At 38.3% G+C, this 16,647-nt stretch overlaps 1 long non-coding RNA gene across 1 annotated transcript; it reads left to right on the plus strand.

The window, feature by feature from the left end:
• Positions 1-746: 746 nt before the first annotated feature.
• LOC137502423 (uncharacterized) lies at positions 747-16,206 on the plus strand. The gene is made up of 3 exons (XR_011018785.1): positions 747-1,318; positions 4,706-4,833; positions 16,126-16,206. It is a non-coding gene; the product is annotated as an uncharacterized lncRNA (long non-coding RNA).
• The last annotated feature ends 441 nt before the right edge of the window (positions 16,207-16,647 follow it).

The raw sequence follows: 16,647 nt of genomic DNA on the forward strand, positions 1-16,647 counted from the left end.
AACGCAAATTTACGGTGGTTGTATCATCACCCACCCCGAGTCCGGATAGGTCTCCAGGTTATGATGTTCAGGGATATCGTGAACTCCTCAAAATACCTCCCTCGGCTACACCTGCAATATCTCCCAAAGTTTCTGTATCCGGGACGAACATTTCAGTTCCTTCCAAGCAGGCTGTGTCGCCTGAGACCGCAAAGCCAGGAACATCCCGGGCTTCGAACCCGGTTTTGAAATTAATTCCAGTTATTTCCGACAAACTAGGGGCGTATGCTAAGGCAGCTGAGCACGATGCCACATGGTCAAAAAGGCTCCTGACTCTGCAGGAGGAAGTTGTGGCTCTTTTAAACAACCTGGAATCTTGTGTTGCTTCACAGACTAGGTCTCCCAGGAATACCAGTAGTCATGTAACCAAATAACACGAACTCCCTCCGATACTTGCTTTATATCTACCTAATATCCTAGTCATTCATATTCTCGCGGTACCCAATATATAGACGAGTTAGATACTCGATATCTAGCCGTCGTCCCCTTATTCATTTCTTTTCTGCCACCCACCCAGTCCAGTAGTTTAGATACCTTTATCTCTAACCTCGGTGTTGACCCGGTCTGTTTGTGTTTGGTAGAAAGTCGCCAAGTACCGGTCGCTTTGGCGTGAAGATTAGTCCCCTTGTGTCCTTGTGTTTTTCCTGTGTAGTCGTTTTGTTGTTTCATTCCTTAATTTCCCACATTTCTTACACGTTTGACTTTATTTGTCCGCCTCCTCCATACTTGTTTTTTTTATTCTAGGTTACGTGGCTGGGTATACCGCTCTCAAGCGAAGCCCATAAAATTATCGTGACAAGACAAGACAAGGTAGCAGTCTATATCTTTCATGATTGTCGTTGGTACGCACGCCATGTATTTTCTGTCTTGTGGTTTTGTGTAATGGTTGGTCTTGGTTGTCCCAGAAGACTTTTGACTTCTATCCATGTGCAGTAGTTAGCTGGAGATAAGTGAATTATACCGGATGTGTATGTATACGGTCGAGGAACGACGCACTGTTTATAAATTTGTGAGGGGCCGTATTCACCATTTCCGGTTTACTTTCGAAGTGCTTGGCTTGTTGTTATTTAATGTTCGAATTAATTTGTTTTGTGCTGTGCATCTCGGACATATTGCGGCTGCTTCTGCCGGTTTATTCTGTGGATTGCGCTGTTTCCGTTAATATTTTCTACATCAGGAAATTGCAGTCTCTTACGTTTTACACCGTGTCCAAAGGAGTCTCAATCTTATGCATCTCTATAAGGAACTTTATACCGTACTGTACGTGATAGGAAATAAGGTAAGCTTTATTGTTCAGTTCTCATTTAAACATAAAAGATCAGCGGCAGATAAATCTGTTTTTCAGCCTACTGTAGGGTGTCTTCATTAAATATATCTCAGCTACCATTCCTAGCGATAGAACATGCAAATGGTACCGAATTGATCCTGAATAGCCTGCTCACGCTCAGTAGTATACACTGGCACCAAAGAGTATTGGCACACCTACTATTATATATGCATTCCACACAAATACATGTGATGTCAAAACACTGATATATTTGTTGAAATGTACAGTAGTAAATATAATGTTCTTCGAGTATAATTGGTTTCTCATAAAAAAAATAATAGTTTACAAAACAAAATCAGTTGCTCTACACATCAAAAAAAATATTGGCACACCTATACACAAATGAAATTAAAGTCTGTAATTCACATAACTCAAGTCTAGTAGCCTTTGTGCTTACCGTTGGCACTGATGACAGCTTGTAGACGTCTTGGCATGGAGGGAACCATGTTGCGAGTTATCTCTCGTGAGATCTTTGACCATTCCTCCAACAACACCGTCTGTAGAATAACATTTTCAAACTTTTGTCTCCAAGTGAGCCCAAAGGTGCTCTATTGGGTTAAGACCAGGGCTTTGTGTGAAGTGAAAACTTTTCTTGGTGCATTATATAGTAACCACTCCCACGCTCACAGAGCCGTATGTTTCGGGTTGTTGTCTTGTTGAAAGTTAAAGATGCCTACAAGACCCAGTTTCTGTGCACTGCTACATAAGTGGCCTTGCAACACATCGGTATATTTATGATGATCCACGACACCTTCAATAATAGCCAAGTCACCAATACCAGAAGTTCCCTTGCATTCCCAAACGACTATGCTCCCTCCCCCATGTTTTACTGTAGGTAGGGCATGTAGTGATTGGAACTCTGTATTTCGTTTGCACCACACTTTTACATTTCCATCAGACCCAAACAAGTTAAACTTGGATTCGTCAGAAAATAGCACAGAATTCCAAAATTCAGTTGATTTATTGACATAATCTTTGGCGAACTGGAAGTGTTTTTTTCGGTTATTTTCCGAAATAAATGGTTTCTTTCTAGGAGATCTCCCATGAATATCAACTGCGTTCAAAATATTCATAATAGTTTGAAGACTGATCTGTTTGTTGGATGTTGTCTGGATGTCTGATACAATCGACCCTGCATTTTAAAGGACTCCTTTAGTGCAAGGCGAACCAGGCTTTGATGCTTCCTACATGTAGGAACTCTGGGACGTCCAGATCTGTGTGTATTGTTTGTTGTACCTGTCTCTTGCAACTTCTTGATGTTTGCCCGCATTGTTGAATAAGTAACAGAAAGTTCTTTACCAAATTCATGGTAACTTTTACCCTACGAATGCAAGAAAACCACCAGGGTGTGGAATGACACGGAATGCTCCTTTGCCTTCAGATTTATCCTGACAAGTGAATGACCCATACACGGGCGTCAGGCAAGCGGCTGAACTGTTTGTCATCTCCGATTGCACAAATCTGGTATGCACGGCGCTGTCTGTAAAGCTCAATAACAAATGATGTACAGTGTGCCAATACTTTTTTGAGCAGGAGAAAATCTTGATTGAATAGATTACATGTGTTTATGTTGTGTTTAGAAAATAGTTTAATATGCATATTTTTTCCTTTATTGAGTAAGGGTTAATGGTATACTTATAATGCTCCTAGTATTTATATAATTGTATTATATGCAAAACAGTGTCTGTGCCAATATTGTAGGTGCTGTTCCAACAGAAATTCAGAACTTCTTCGGAACTGTGAGTTCTGAATTCAAGCTGTTCTAACTACATTCAGAAGTATTTCAGAGCCCATGCCAGCAGCGTGGGTTCAATACCAGGAACTGCATGTTGTATACATGCACATTTGATTCGACCAGTAAATGGTGTAACTACATGCAGTACTTCTCACTGGAATAGTGAGGTCTTCCATCATCCATTGTTTAACATTTTGTAACAATTCGTAGATGCCGTTTATACAGTTCACAAATGCTATTTACTAATTCCAACAAACAAGTATTAACAATCACGTCTGGAAGCATTCTGTTTCATGTATGCTCATTAAGATAATTTTGAAGGAGTTCATAGCCTGTTCGCAACTGTTTGTTGTGACGAAGTAGTTTATAGCCATTTCAGAACTGTTGATCGTAACTGTTGTAATGAAGGAGTTCATAGCCAGTTGGAACTGTTCTTGTAACAAAGGAGTTGACAGCCAGTTCAGAACTGTTTGTTTTAGTGGACATACAGTATATATTGTAGCATAATCAGTAATGGTTGCAACTTTCTGGATAAACTTGCCAATGAGTACCTGGCTATTCTCTATCAAATAATTTGTTTGATCAATAAGGAATCTGGCTGAACTGCTACTGAATTCAACATATTGTATGGAGGCTATGAAAGGGGCTGCTAGCCCAGGTGAGTACTGTGCGTCGAGAGAAGAACTATGGCTATATCTATGTAAGAAACTGGCTTATTAAAATACATAATGCACAGGGGTTCCCCACAATTGTCATTAACATTCAGAATGATTTACATAATTGGTAAGTGTGTTGAATAAGATGGGGCCCACCACTTACTTCCAAAGCTTTGTGGATTGAAAACAAAACTGGATGTACTATATCAAACATTCCTAATAGTGACTTTCAAATTTTATATTGTATCTGAATCTCCGCTGGACTCTAGTATAAAGAGAGTGAGGTTTATGTTGAGCAGTACAAACTGTACATGGCCAATAGAGCTAGCGGAGGGACAGGGCACAGGGATTGTGTCTTCACAGTGGCTAAATGTGGATCATTTGCCCTGCAAGTTGAGCAAGAAATGAATAGTTTCAAAGGTTTGGTTGTAGAATTTCTTTTTTTGTTTGTTACAATTGGCTTTACATTGCACCGACATAGATGGGTCTTATGGTAATGATGGGATAAGAGTGGGAAGGAAGTCGCAGCCCTAGAAAAAGTTTTCTGTGTTTTCCCATTTTCATGCCAAGGAAATGCTGGGACTCTACATTACTCAAGGTGACAGTTACTTGGTTCCCACTCCTAGCCATAATGCCATAAGTCCTATCCGTGTCAGTGTGATGTAAGTAAATCGTAAAAAAAGGAAGGTACATCAAACCAAGTCATTAGACTGCCAGTGTAGTGGGTGATATGTAAGTTGCATAGTCACAGGCTTTTCAAAAGAGGTATGCAAATGAATCCCATTCTGTGGGTGTGGGATGTTCTGTCATTGAAAATGTTTTTCCCTGAGGTTCATTTTCCAGGTAAAACTGGAGGTCCTGTGGCTATGAGCACAGTATCAACAGTTGCCTAAAAGTACAGACTTGACTACAAAACAGCAATAATAGTGTTTGTTGCTCATGTTTCAGTGCAAGGTCCGTGGAAGTAATCTACATCCCGAAAGCATCTAGACCTTCACACGCTCTTTAAAATGGACTTGGAAGTAAAGGTCAAAGAGGAACCAATCTGCTTTGAGGAAACTTCAAATACTTCATGTGTAAGTATCATTCCAGGTAACTTTATAGTGATTACAATTAAACCCTTAGCAGTCGCCTGAGTTTGACTGGTTACATAACTCTACTTTTATCTGATGTTCAGGAGATGTATGATTATCTTGCTGTCTATTCCTAAAGCTCATATATATTTGTATACTAATCTCAAATTGACTAAGTATATTTTTTATGATTACACAAATGCAGAATTTCCAGGTATGCACCTTTTATGTGGCACAGCTGTCTGAAAGCTGACGAAGTGGTTATTCTCTTCATCTCTGTTGGCTTTGTAGCTCTTGTCAGGAAAAATGGCGATCTGAGTAGCTCAGATTGTGGAGGGTTTGCCTTCTGGTTTCAAGTTGGCATATTAAATCCTTTATCACCCTGATGGTATTAAAGGTGCTCAAATATATTTGCCTCTTGCAGGAACGATTTCCATCATCTTAGTGTTTTGAAAACTTTAAAGGTAGTGTTGCACCACATAGAATCAATAAGTGTTAGGCTGGTGAGCGGGTAGTCTTCCTCTGCTTCAATAATTTACAGTAAGAACAGCAAATAATAGCCACGAATTCATGGACATGATGGGAGGTTTGATCCGCTCTTGTCTAAATTCCAGCCCAACACCAACATAGAAAGATTCCGTCTGACATGATATAATGAATTGCATGTTTAGATCATAAGGAGTCAAATAATTCAATGGTAAACCAGTTCATTCTAGAAAGTGTTCTATGAATAATAAGGCAAAGATATTAACTTTGGTAGTATAATAGTTAATTTTTTAATAGGTCAATGCTTAAGAGGGCTACAACAGAACAAACAGTACCAAGAAACTTTTTATCAATAATTGATTTTTCTAAGTAAATAATCTGACGTTTTAATTGTCACGTAACATAAGAATAACCAGTTGAACTATTTATAAATGTTCTAATGTGTTCCATTACAACAAACATTATCAAGAAATAGGCATTATATGTGTATGTGTTAAAAATAATGGTATATATTGATGTCGTATGTATAGATGAATAATATTAGACCTTAAGTTATGGGGAATATTGGTTTATGATGTGGAAATCGCTAATGAAGTGAGTTGGGGCTCCCAAAACATGTACAAGTGAAATAATTGTACAAAATTAGAAACTGGTAATATATTGACAGGGCAGACCAAACCGTCACATGTAGTATATTACATGCTGGATGTCATTCATTGTTATTGGAAATAGTGGATAGTTGTTGGCATGGAATCTTGTATTCAATTTTTTTCCCCATGGATAGTTTAATGATTGGTTACATAACACTAATTATTTTCAGTGTAAATTAACTGAACAGGCCCTATTCTTTAAAGAATGAGCACCTTTATCTTACCTAGAAGGCCCCAGTAAGATTTCCAATGAGTTCGAGATATCAGTACCTGAAACTTAATGCTTGTTCTGGATCCTATTAGTGCTATGGACTTTTCTTCATTAGGTAAAATTACTACAGTGACATTTGGGTTACTTTTCGAGATAAAAGTACTGGTGGTCACTTGTCGGTTCCTTTTCGCCTAAAATCATGTGGGGGTCGTTTCCATTAATGCAGTATTGATAATTCTATATTATCCTCTTTGGCACAAACAGATTTAAATTTAACTTTTATATGGGAAGCTTGTTCATTATTGATTTTTACTCATCTTTTCTCGTGATTAAAAAGATTTCATAATGTTGGTGGACAACTTTGGTAATTGGATTTTCTACTGTCACAATATTCTTAAGGCTTCTTAAAGTGTTGCTTTTGAGATTGCCCAGATGGATAAATCTAGGGGAGTACTATAATTTTTGCCTGTTATTGTCAGGAATTAACAGGGGTCATGTGGATAGTGAGATGGTTAAGTACTACATTGAAATGAAAAGTCACCTTATACTGTATTTAAAAACCAGTTAATTGCAAAATTGTTGACCACCTCTTTTTCCAGCATGATATTACATCACTGGTATCACCTGGCCTGAATGTGTGGTTGTAGGTACTGCAACAGCTGTATTAATGTTCCGCAACTGAAGGAATGTTATAACAACCTTATCATTCTTTTTTATAGCAACAAATTCCTGCAGGATTTCATTAATTATTTTACAAGCAAGTCTACAGGTTTAGAGTGATAGGGCAGGCCATGGTGTTAATGTGATAAAAGAATTGTAGTAAATATTAGTTCAACTAGAGTGCTATCCCTAAGACCTGTTAATGGGTGAAGTCCCCTGCCATGTTTACAGACCGCCCAGCTAGCATAACCTAGACATGCACTAATTACATACTGTTAAAAACTGTTTAGTTCAGTGATCAATCATTATTTTCAGCATAATTACATCAGAGTTTAAATGTTTAGCAGTTTTCAATGATGTCACAGACCCGTATGGCCCTCCACAGCAATAGAATAGTAATCCCTGGTATTGAATGATTATGAATGAACAGTAGAACACTAGAAATCCTCTGTTGTCTTGTTCAGGGTAAAAATACTAAAATAGTTCAATTTTGCATTTACTGTTACCCGTCTGTTAATACGAATGCCGTGAGGGGAATAAATTGAAATTTTTTCATATCCGTTTATTACGTAGTAATCTGCACCAAGCCACTCATTCCTGATACTCGGGTGACAAAATTTCTGTGGAAAACACTGCACTAGTTAGAGAAGAAACTGGTAGGACAGGATAAATTTACATGGAAACCTGCATCATTCTAGTCCATGGACCATGAGCCAAGCATATTAGTAATGACTGTAATCTATATAAATAAAATTGTCACAACTGGGTAAATATATATTGATTATTTTGGCAGTATCTTCTTTTAATTCTCCATTTCAGGTCTAATAATGCTACTTAAATATTTTTTACCTTAGGGGTTCTTGCCTATTTCTTGTTGTTGTTTGAGTACTTGTAACTGAAAAACTACTGGCTGTATTTGAACCCACATTTAGAATCCTCTTATCCATGGATAGTTTTTAGGTTCAATATCATTTCAACATCCTTGAATTGACTGTGGATTTATGTGAAGACTGAAACAATGATTTTACTCTCCCGAAAAATATACATGGCCAACCTTATTTGAAATCTACCAACCTTACTGGAAATCTATTTGTAAAACTTCCTGCTCATGTGCACTATTTTGATAGGAGGATTAATGAGGGAGATATCTTTTCAGGCTGCCTTACAATCTTAACTCCTAAAGCACATAGCCTGTGAGAAACATTCTTTCTACCTGACAGGAACTTCACATTTATTGTAAAGCACTTAGATTGAATAATTTTTTATATCCACATGAAACAGTAGACGTGCTGTCATAATAGCACTTTGAGGAATCTCATGAGTCAGACTCTTCATGAGAGTGAATGCTACTGGGACAGTCATCAGCATCCTCCTTCGCATTTTCTGAAGTCACTGATGTGGACTAGTCACCTCACCGGACAATGTTCTCAACCTCACAAATCATCCAACTTTCTCATGATACACTTCCAGCACCCATGTTAATGGTCAGTCGATCCAGTTCTTTCCCATCAGCTGCAACCACCACCACATCCTCTTCTCCAGTGTTTGTAGACATTGTATTCTGCTCCTGGATCAAATGACTTAGGTACTCTTCTCAAAATCTTGTTGCAACTGTAGTAGAAATCAACATCTCCTTGATAAGTTCACACAATCCAGTTGATCTAAATCTAGTATTCCCATGCAGACATTGTCTTGCAAAATACTTGAAGGTGAAAGTTGTTTGAGATCTTCAGGCTTGTCAGGCAAGTAGGCAAGAGGACAGGAATCAACGACGGCTTCAGACTTCCACAGTAGTGTCGTCAACTCTTCACAGCACAGTGAAGCTCTCCCGAAGACACATCTCAAATTTCTCTTTACTATCTGAATCAGACTTTGCCACCGACCACCCCACCAGCCTGCTGTGGGAGGGTTAATTCTGTACTGTATTTGCTGCATTGTGGACTCTCTTTCTGTGTGGTGTTAGTCAAGAGTTCAAAACAAATTATCTGTACCATTGAAATTTGTTCCATTTTTGTTGTAGAAACTTTTGGTCTTTCTCATCGAGTGATGAACTGTGGAAAACTCAGTAAGAATCCATTCGTTATGAAATTGCTGACCTGTTCAAGTGCACTGCCCTGAACACAGCAAATGTAAAGAACATAATCCACCCCTTCCTTTTTACTTTCAGTATCAAGAGTCCAGCAAGGTCTACACCTGTCACCTCAAATACCGATAGAGTTCCTGAATCAGCAACCGCCTTCTTAGCTTTGTGCCATTTTTCATCTCACACATCTTGACATAATGGTCTGGGTTCTCCTTCATCCTTGTATAACAGAAAATCTTTCACGCAAATGCAGCAGTAATATACGAGTGCCAACATGTAATATTGTACCACCCACTGGCCCCTCTCTAAACCTGAACACAACAGAGGGAATAAGTTCAATTAAGTTTGGACTTTTGTCATACAGTCATTCAGTGACAACTCCCTCTTCCTTTTACTGGATGTGTCAAATATGGGCCTAATTTGCATCGTTGCACTGTCCTTAATTACACCCTGATGAGGTAAAATGTAGCCTTTACCTGTAGCCCCTTCATAATGTCTCTTCAACAATACCACCCTTAGCCCATTCTTCCAGTACAGCATCATACGCTTCAAATTAATTCTCATGAATAATTTTCTCAGTTATAGTACACAGTCTTTTTCTGCAACATTGCTGTGTCATATATTACTTGCAATCCCTGTTGTTTCTCAACTCTTGTGTCAAGAGGGCAATGATGTTGGTGAATTTACTCTTAAAGAATTGGAAAGAATGGTAGATATACTCCATTGTTGTAAAGCAGCAGGAATATAGGAAATTAGGCCTGAAATGGTGAGGTATAGCAGGAAGGAACGGTTGAAATGGCTTCATAAAATAAGATTATAATGCAGTGTTAGTAAGGCACCTTCAGATTGGATGAATGCTGTAATTGCACCTACCTATAATCCATCAAAGAAGAAGGAATGCAACAGTTATCAAGGTATCTTAATAATCAGTATACCAGGCAAGGTGTTCAATGGCATCCTTGAAGGGGGGGGGGGGGGGGGTGAGATCAGTGATTCAGAGGGAGTAGGATGAATAGCAGTGAGGTTCCAGGCCATAAAGGGGCTGTCAGGATTGTATTTTTTCTATTAGCCAGAATTTTGAAAAATCTTTGTTGTTCGTAGTTTACATAGATCATCTGCTAAGAGGTAGAAAGTGGCAATAAGGTGAAAATTTAGTAAGCAATCTGGCGTATGCTGACAAACTTTATCTTAATGGCAGATTTTGCACAAAACCTGCAATCTACTGTCTTGGAACATGAAAATAGGTACAATGAGTATGGCATGAAAATTAGCCTTGCTAAGACTAAATTGATGTCAGTAGGTAAGGCATCCAGGATAATTGAATGTCAGATTGGGATGTGAAGTTGGAACAGGTAGATAATTTCAAATATTTTGGACGTGTGTACTCCCATGTTTATAATGTAGTGAGTGAACTGAAATCAAGCTAATGCAGTCTGCTCACAGTTTCAATCAACAGTATTCTGGAAGAATGAAGTCAGCTCCTGGACGATACTATCTTAACATAGGTGTTTTTCAGACCAACTTTGCTTTCCGGGGGTGAAAGCTCGGTGGACTTAGGATAACTTATTCACAACTTAGAAGTAACAGACATGAAAGTAGCAAGAATGATTGCAGGTAAAAACAGGTGGGAACAATGACAGGAGGGTACTTGTTATGAAGACATAAAGGCTAAGTTAGAATTGAACTGAATGAATGAAGCTGTAATCATGAAGCGAAACGTGGTGGGGTCATGTGAGGTGAATGGAGCAGGATAGTTTACATAGGAGAATGATGGAGTCGGTCATGGAGGGTAAGAGGAATACAGGGAGACCAAAGCAATGATGATTAGACTCGGATTTTAATGATTTAAAAATCAGAGATATAGAACTAGTTTGAAATAGGGGGATTGTTGTGGTGATTTGTACATTCACAGAGGCTTGCAGACTGAACACCAGAAGGAACAACAGTCTATAATGAATATATATGTATCTATTCCTTTAACAGGGCATTTCATAATGTGCTCATGGATAACAATTGCATTAACGCAGTGTCCATGTTTGCCACTATTGGCAGGATTGCCTGAAGATATCTGGAAGATTCCTCTGTTCTTTATGCAGTACAAAATACTAAATGCATTCTTACATACAATCATCAGTTTATTGCCTTATTACATGATATACAAAAATGCTATCTGATTTGAGTGTTGGTTCACTTTTAGTTCACCTCCTTGTTCACCCATTACAAAAGAGTCTTGCTATTTGAATAAGAATGGAACTAAATTTTCAAGGAATGGTCCTTCTCATCTTAATTTAGCCATTCAGAATGTTGTTAATAATAATAATAATAATAATAATAATAATAATAATAATAATAGTGGCCTGTTGCAGATTTTTTTAACTGACACCTCTAGAAAACATGCACTGAGGCAAAGAACAATAAATGTGTCATGTGTTCCATACTGTGCATCTCAACCATGATGATAAGTAAAGGATATGTTTCATGTAGACTCATTACGCTGCACCATTCTACATGTATCAGTGCTTGTGCAGTACAAAGGAATTATACCTTTATTGGATTCTGTTAGATCCTCATATTCAGTACAAGATATGAATTGCATTATTGGGGTGTCTGTGTTTTCCCCTATTGGCAGCTTGGCCTGAAGTTATCAGTGAAGTTATCCAGGAGTTTTTGTTGATTAGGAGGATGTAATAAAGTCTTTTAGGTGTATAATTCATTACTGCCAGTACGAACATGAGCTGATGTTATGTAACACTGCAAAAGACGCAAATACTGCACATATTTAATTAATTTAATTTAATTAACACACTATTGAGTTAAAAGAAGATATATGATGGTTCAACCTTTCAGTACTATTAAAATTTTTACATTCCTACTTAATTATAATTGGTGTCAACCTTTATTCATGATCATATTTTGTTTACCTGTGCATTGTCTTTCATACTTTTTACTGATCAGCTGAAATTTCAACACACAGTGCTCTCTGAAATGCTTTAGTGCTTCACAAACAGCAACTAATGGAATCATTTAAACTTCTCATTTGATTTACCTGTGCATTGTCTTTTATATTTATTTGTGATTGGCTGATGATGGCCAAGGATAATGGTCGACACCGGTACCAATTGTAATTAAGTAGGAATGTAAAAATTACATTTCGTATTTTAATAGTATTGAAAGTATATAGTATATCTTCTTTTATCAAAATAGTGAACTCACCTCAATACGAAACACTATGAAATTCTTATCTCTTAATATTTTACACACTGCTTGCAATATAATCAACATATTCACTATATAAAGAAAGGACTACATAGTTGGTGACTTAATCTTGATCATGTCAATCAAAATCCATTTCTTGTTGAATTCTCTGTACAAGACCAGGGTTCAATAAAACAGTACCTTTCAAAAACACATATTACAATTACAAGACAGGTCGATCTGACCAGTAATGAAAATTAAATTGCTTATGGCTTTCAGTGTCGGGAGTATCTGAGGACAAGTTAATCTTGCCAGATGCAGGTCTTTTCATTTGACGCCAGTAGGCGACCTGCGCGTCTTGATGAGGATGAAATGATGATGACAACACATACACCCAGCCCCCATGTCAGCAAAATTAGCCACTTATGGTTAAAATTCCCGCCGGGAATCGAGCCCGGGACCCCTGTGACCAAAGGCCATCATGCTAACCATTTAGCCATGGAGCCGAACAATCTGACCATTGAGACACTTCCTATATACAGCTTTGAGTTGACCAGAATTTTATATCCATCTTAAACTCAATGTGAGAAGGTATCTTAGTGCAGAATCCTTTCCCCAGACATATGTTCTGCAAGACCTTGTACCCTTAACAAATCAGAAATGATACCATTCATTGCAGTGTCCGACTCGGTGGCTGAACGGTCAGCGTACTGGCCTTTGGTTCAGAAGGTCCTGGGTTCGATTCCCGGCCGGGTCGGGGATTTTAACCTTAATTGGTTAATTCCATTGGCATGAGGGCTGGATGTATGTGTTGTCTTCATCATCATTTCATCCTCATCACGATGTGCAGGTCGCCAACGAGTGTCAAACAGAAAGCTGAACCCGTCCTGGGATATCCCGGCACTAAAAGCCATACGACATTTCATTGCAGTTATTTTCTTAGTGTTACAGAGGTACAAACCATCAGTTAACATAGTATTATTAGGATAACTTATGCATTCTTCAATATCAGTACAGGTTTTGTCCTGGTTGGAATATCTGTTTGCAGCCTTGGTTCACTTACTCGTAAGACGCCTTGAATTTATTAAATGAAATGCAAAATCTAGGAACATTGCAACCTGAATGGTACTCTCACAATCAGTAAACGCTTCAAGACCTAGATCACTGCAAAATTTAAGGGTATTACCTACACAATTACTGAAGGTTTATGCACCTAAGGAAATGCTTATCTTCTGTCTCACCCCCTCTAAATTCTTTCTCCTTAATCTATAACCAGTGTGCAGGCCTTTCACTTCGTGTAATAGTACCAAGTTCTTCCAGGTATTTCACCTCAGTAATATATTTTTGGTCTGGAGCACTACCATCTACAAACACCTGCTTTTCTGCTAGGGAATTCTTTGCAAATTTTGTATGGTGAGCAGCATCAAGGAAAGTTAATGCCTTTTGCTCTAACTCTGCTGGATGTGGAAAAGAACACTGGGGAGTTCAGTCCAACAGACTTCATTCCTACAGTTATTAGTCTCAATCCCATCACAGCTGCTGACTATATGATTTTTTTGTATGAGCCCTCCATAAACTGGTATTTTTGAGCTCCTATTCACTGTTGCCACCATAAAGTCTAAAGCTTGACAAGATCTTGGATCACCTCTTGGAAATAGCTGCCCAGAACATTGAGACTGGAACCATTATGTTTCTTGTGAAGACTTTCAATGATTTCTTGCTGATGGAAGACTTTCCTCTTGTTCCTCTTTGTTTGCTTTGCTATGATTTCAGCCATTTTATTTTTCTGGTAGCCTGTTCCAATTACTGCATTAATTTTTTAGGAATGGGGCAAAAGCTGTAGATTTAGTCATAGGTTTGGTGATTTAAAAAAAAAATTTAAAACAGCGTCACCAGATCAGTACAATTTTAAGTTGCATCATAAATAGGAGCAGCAAATTGTTAGGAAAATATAATTTAAATCTATCTTGTCTCACTTTATATACTTAAATTTGAACAGGTGGCATCTGGTGGGTTTTCTTGGTTACATTTTATTGGCAGTGAGCACACTATTTTCCTTGTTTGCAAATGTGAGGGAAAATAAAATGCTTAGAACCATGTCATGTTTGGCAGAAATAGCCAATGGTCATTTGATACATGTACTTAACTTCAAAATATGCGGAGCATAAATGACTGTACTAGGTGGGATAAAATTTGTCGTTTTTCATCCTCACAATCCGTTGTTGAGTTAATTCCTTGGTCTGTGAAAAGGAAATCAGAAACATGGACAGTGAATAATAACTCTGTCTCACAGTACTTCCTGTGCTTAAACATTAAAATGGGTTTAATATCAAACAGGAATTGCAAAAGCAATGTCAGTTATAATTCAGTAAACTTAGTTAAAACAAAATGTATCCTTGGATTAGTTACTCTGATTAGTGCAGCCATATGTTGAACATAGGTCTGGCATTCTTGGGACAACAATCTGACCTTTTGCTTTTCAATAAATATGAAGTCCTGTCCCAGTGCACAATATATATATTGAGCAAGTGGCCATGCGGTTAGGGTCATACAGCTGTGAGCTTGTATTAGGGAAATAGTGGGTCAAACCCACTGTTGGTAGCCTTAAGGTGGTTTCTATTTTCCTGTTTTTGCAGCAGGCAAATGCTGGGGCTGTACCTTAATTAGGGCCGTGGTCAGTTTCTTTCCACTCCTAGCCCTTTCCTATCCTATCGCTGCCAAAAGACCTATCTGTGTCGGTGCAACGTAGAGCAAGTTGCAATATCCCTGTCAGCTGACCATATGTACTCGTGCCTTCACAAGGAGCACTGATGTCAGGCATACAGGCCCTCTGCGATATTGTAGATAACCTATAGGTTATGGTTCATGTTGTTTAGGGGTTATGTCCTTGATGCCGTCCAAATGAGGTGGCCTGCTCTAATCCATCTCTGGTGCTCAATGCCTGTTGTCTTCTGGATTGGCCCAGAACAAGTTTGTCACTTGTATTTAGGTTCTCAGTTTCATCCTTGGCTCTTACGATATGAAAGTGACTGAGATATGAGCAGTATGGGTAACACTATTCCTAATACAGCCAGATCCTATAGGAAAAGGTGTGAAATAGCTGGTCTGTGTGTACAGTTCAGTGAATATGAGAGACTGTTATGTAACAGCACTGTCTTGCTGAAAGAGGAAAGCAATGTGAAACTACTTTACTCTTCATATCCTTAGTTTGCCTCCCCAGAGACACCTTGCTCTGTATTGCAGCTGATGGCAAAGCTGTTGAGGATCCTCCCTGCCTTCAGGCGGAGTACTTCATATACAAGAAGAAATTTGGAAGATACATTTTCCTGCTGAGTTTTATTAGCTGGTACAGGATGTGAAAGATAAGTGATAAATTGTGAGGTTCTTAATATTTCAGAATTGGTTTGTATATAATGAGCAGATTATTTGACTGGGTGAGTTGGCCATGCGGTCAGGGGCATGCAGCTGTTAGCTTGCATCCAGGAGATAGTGGGTTCGGATCCCACTGTTGGCAGTCCTGAAGATGGTTTTCCGTGGTTTCCCATTTTCACACCAGACAAATGCTGGGGCTGTACCTTAATTAAGGCTGTGGCCGCTTCCTTCCAACTCCTAGGCTTTTCCTGCCCCCTTGTCGCCATATGACCTATCTATGTCGGTGCGACGTAAAGCAACTATAAAAAAAATTTAAAAAGCAGGTTATACGTAAGTATGTCTGTACATTTTCCTGATCATTCAGTGTTATTTTGAAAGATTTTATATTACATAATTGTTCTACTCTTCAAAAATAACTCTGAGCCTTTAAATAGGACTTTCCTCCACTCCTGAAGTTCTCTTAGTTGTCATGCTTTTATGGATACTCAACATGGTAATTTTCTGACAAATGATAATGAAGATTTGGAACTGAAACTGTCTCATTTAATAGGAAATCATGAATTGTTAAGCCCACTCGTATATAAATACATTTACAGATGTGTCTGGAAAATTTGTTTAATATATTTACTTTTCCACAGGACAATCACAAAATTATATCAGAAGAGGTACATTTGAAAGAAGAACCAAAATCAGAGTTGGCAGTGCCAAGAGAAACATAGGTGAACACATTTGTAGTAATCTATTATTTTGATGACATTTTTCTGATAACGGAAATTTTTACAAACTGCTGAATGGACTTAATTGAGCAACTTCTCATTTTAAAGCAGACATTTTGAAGATGCTTGGAAAGATGTATAGTGAGGTTTCCAATACTTTTAAACAATTTTCATATTTTCTTCATGTAGTTCACAATTTTATGCTAGGATATGTATAGCAGCTATTATTGTTCAGAGTCCCTCCACTGCATAGCATCTTGTGGCTGGTTTCTTCATGGTTACTGCTACCTTATCCTAACCAGATTCAGGCTATGAGCATGGCTATCTTCCTTTCATCATGTGCCGAAGAGCTCCAACCTATTTCTTCATAATGTTTATCCGAGATGCCAGTCTTCTTCTGAGTCCTCTTTTGCCAAGATTTTTCCTCAAAATTTTACTCGTAAC

Source organism: Anabrus simplex, chromosome 10 (assembly GCF_040414725.1).
Source record: "Anabrus simplex isolate iqAnaSimp1 chromosome 10, ASM4041472v1, whole genome shotgun sequence".
NCBI lineage: Eukaryota > Metazoa > Arthropoda > Insecta > Orthoptera > Tettigoniidae > Anabrus > Anabrus simplex.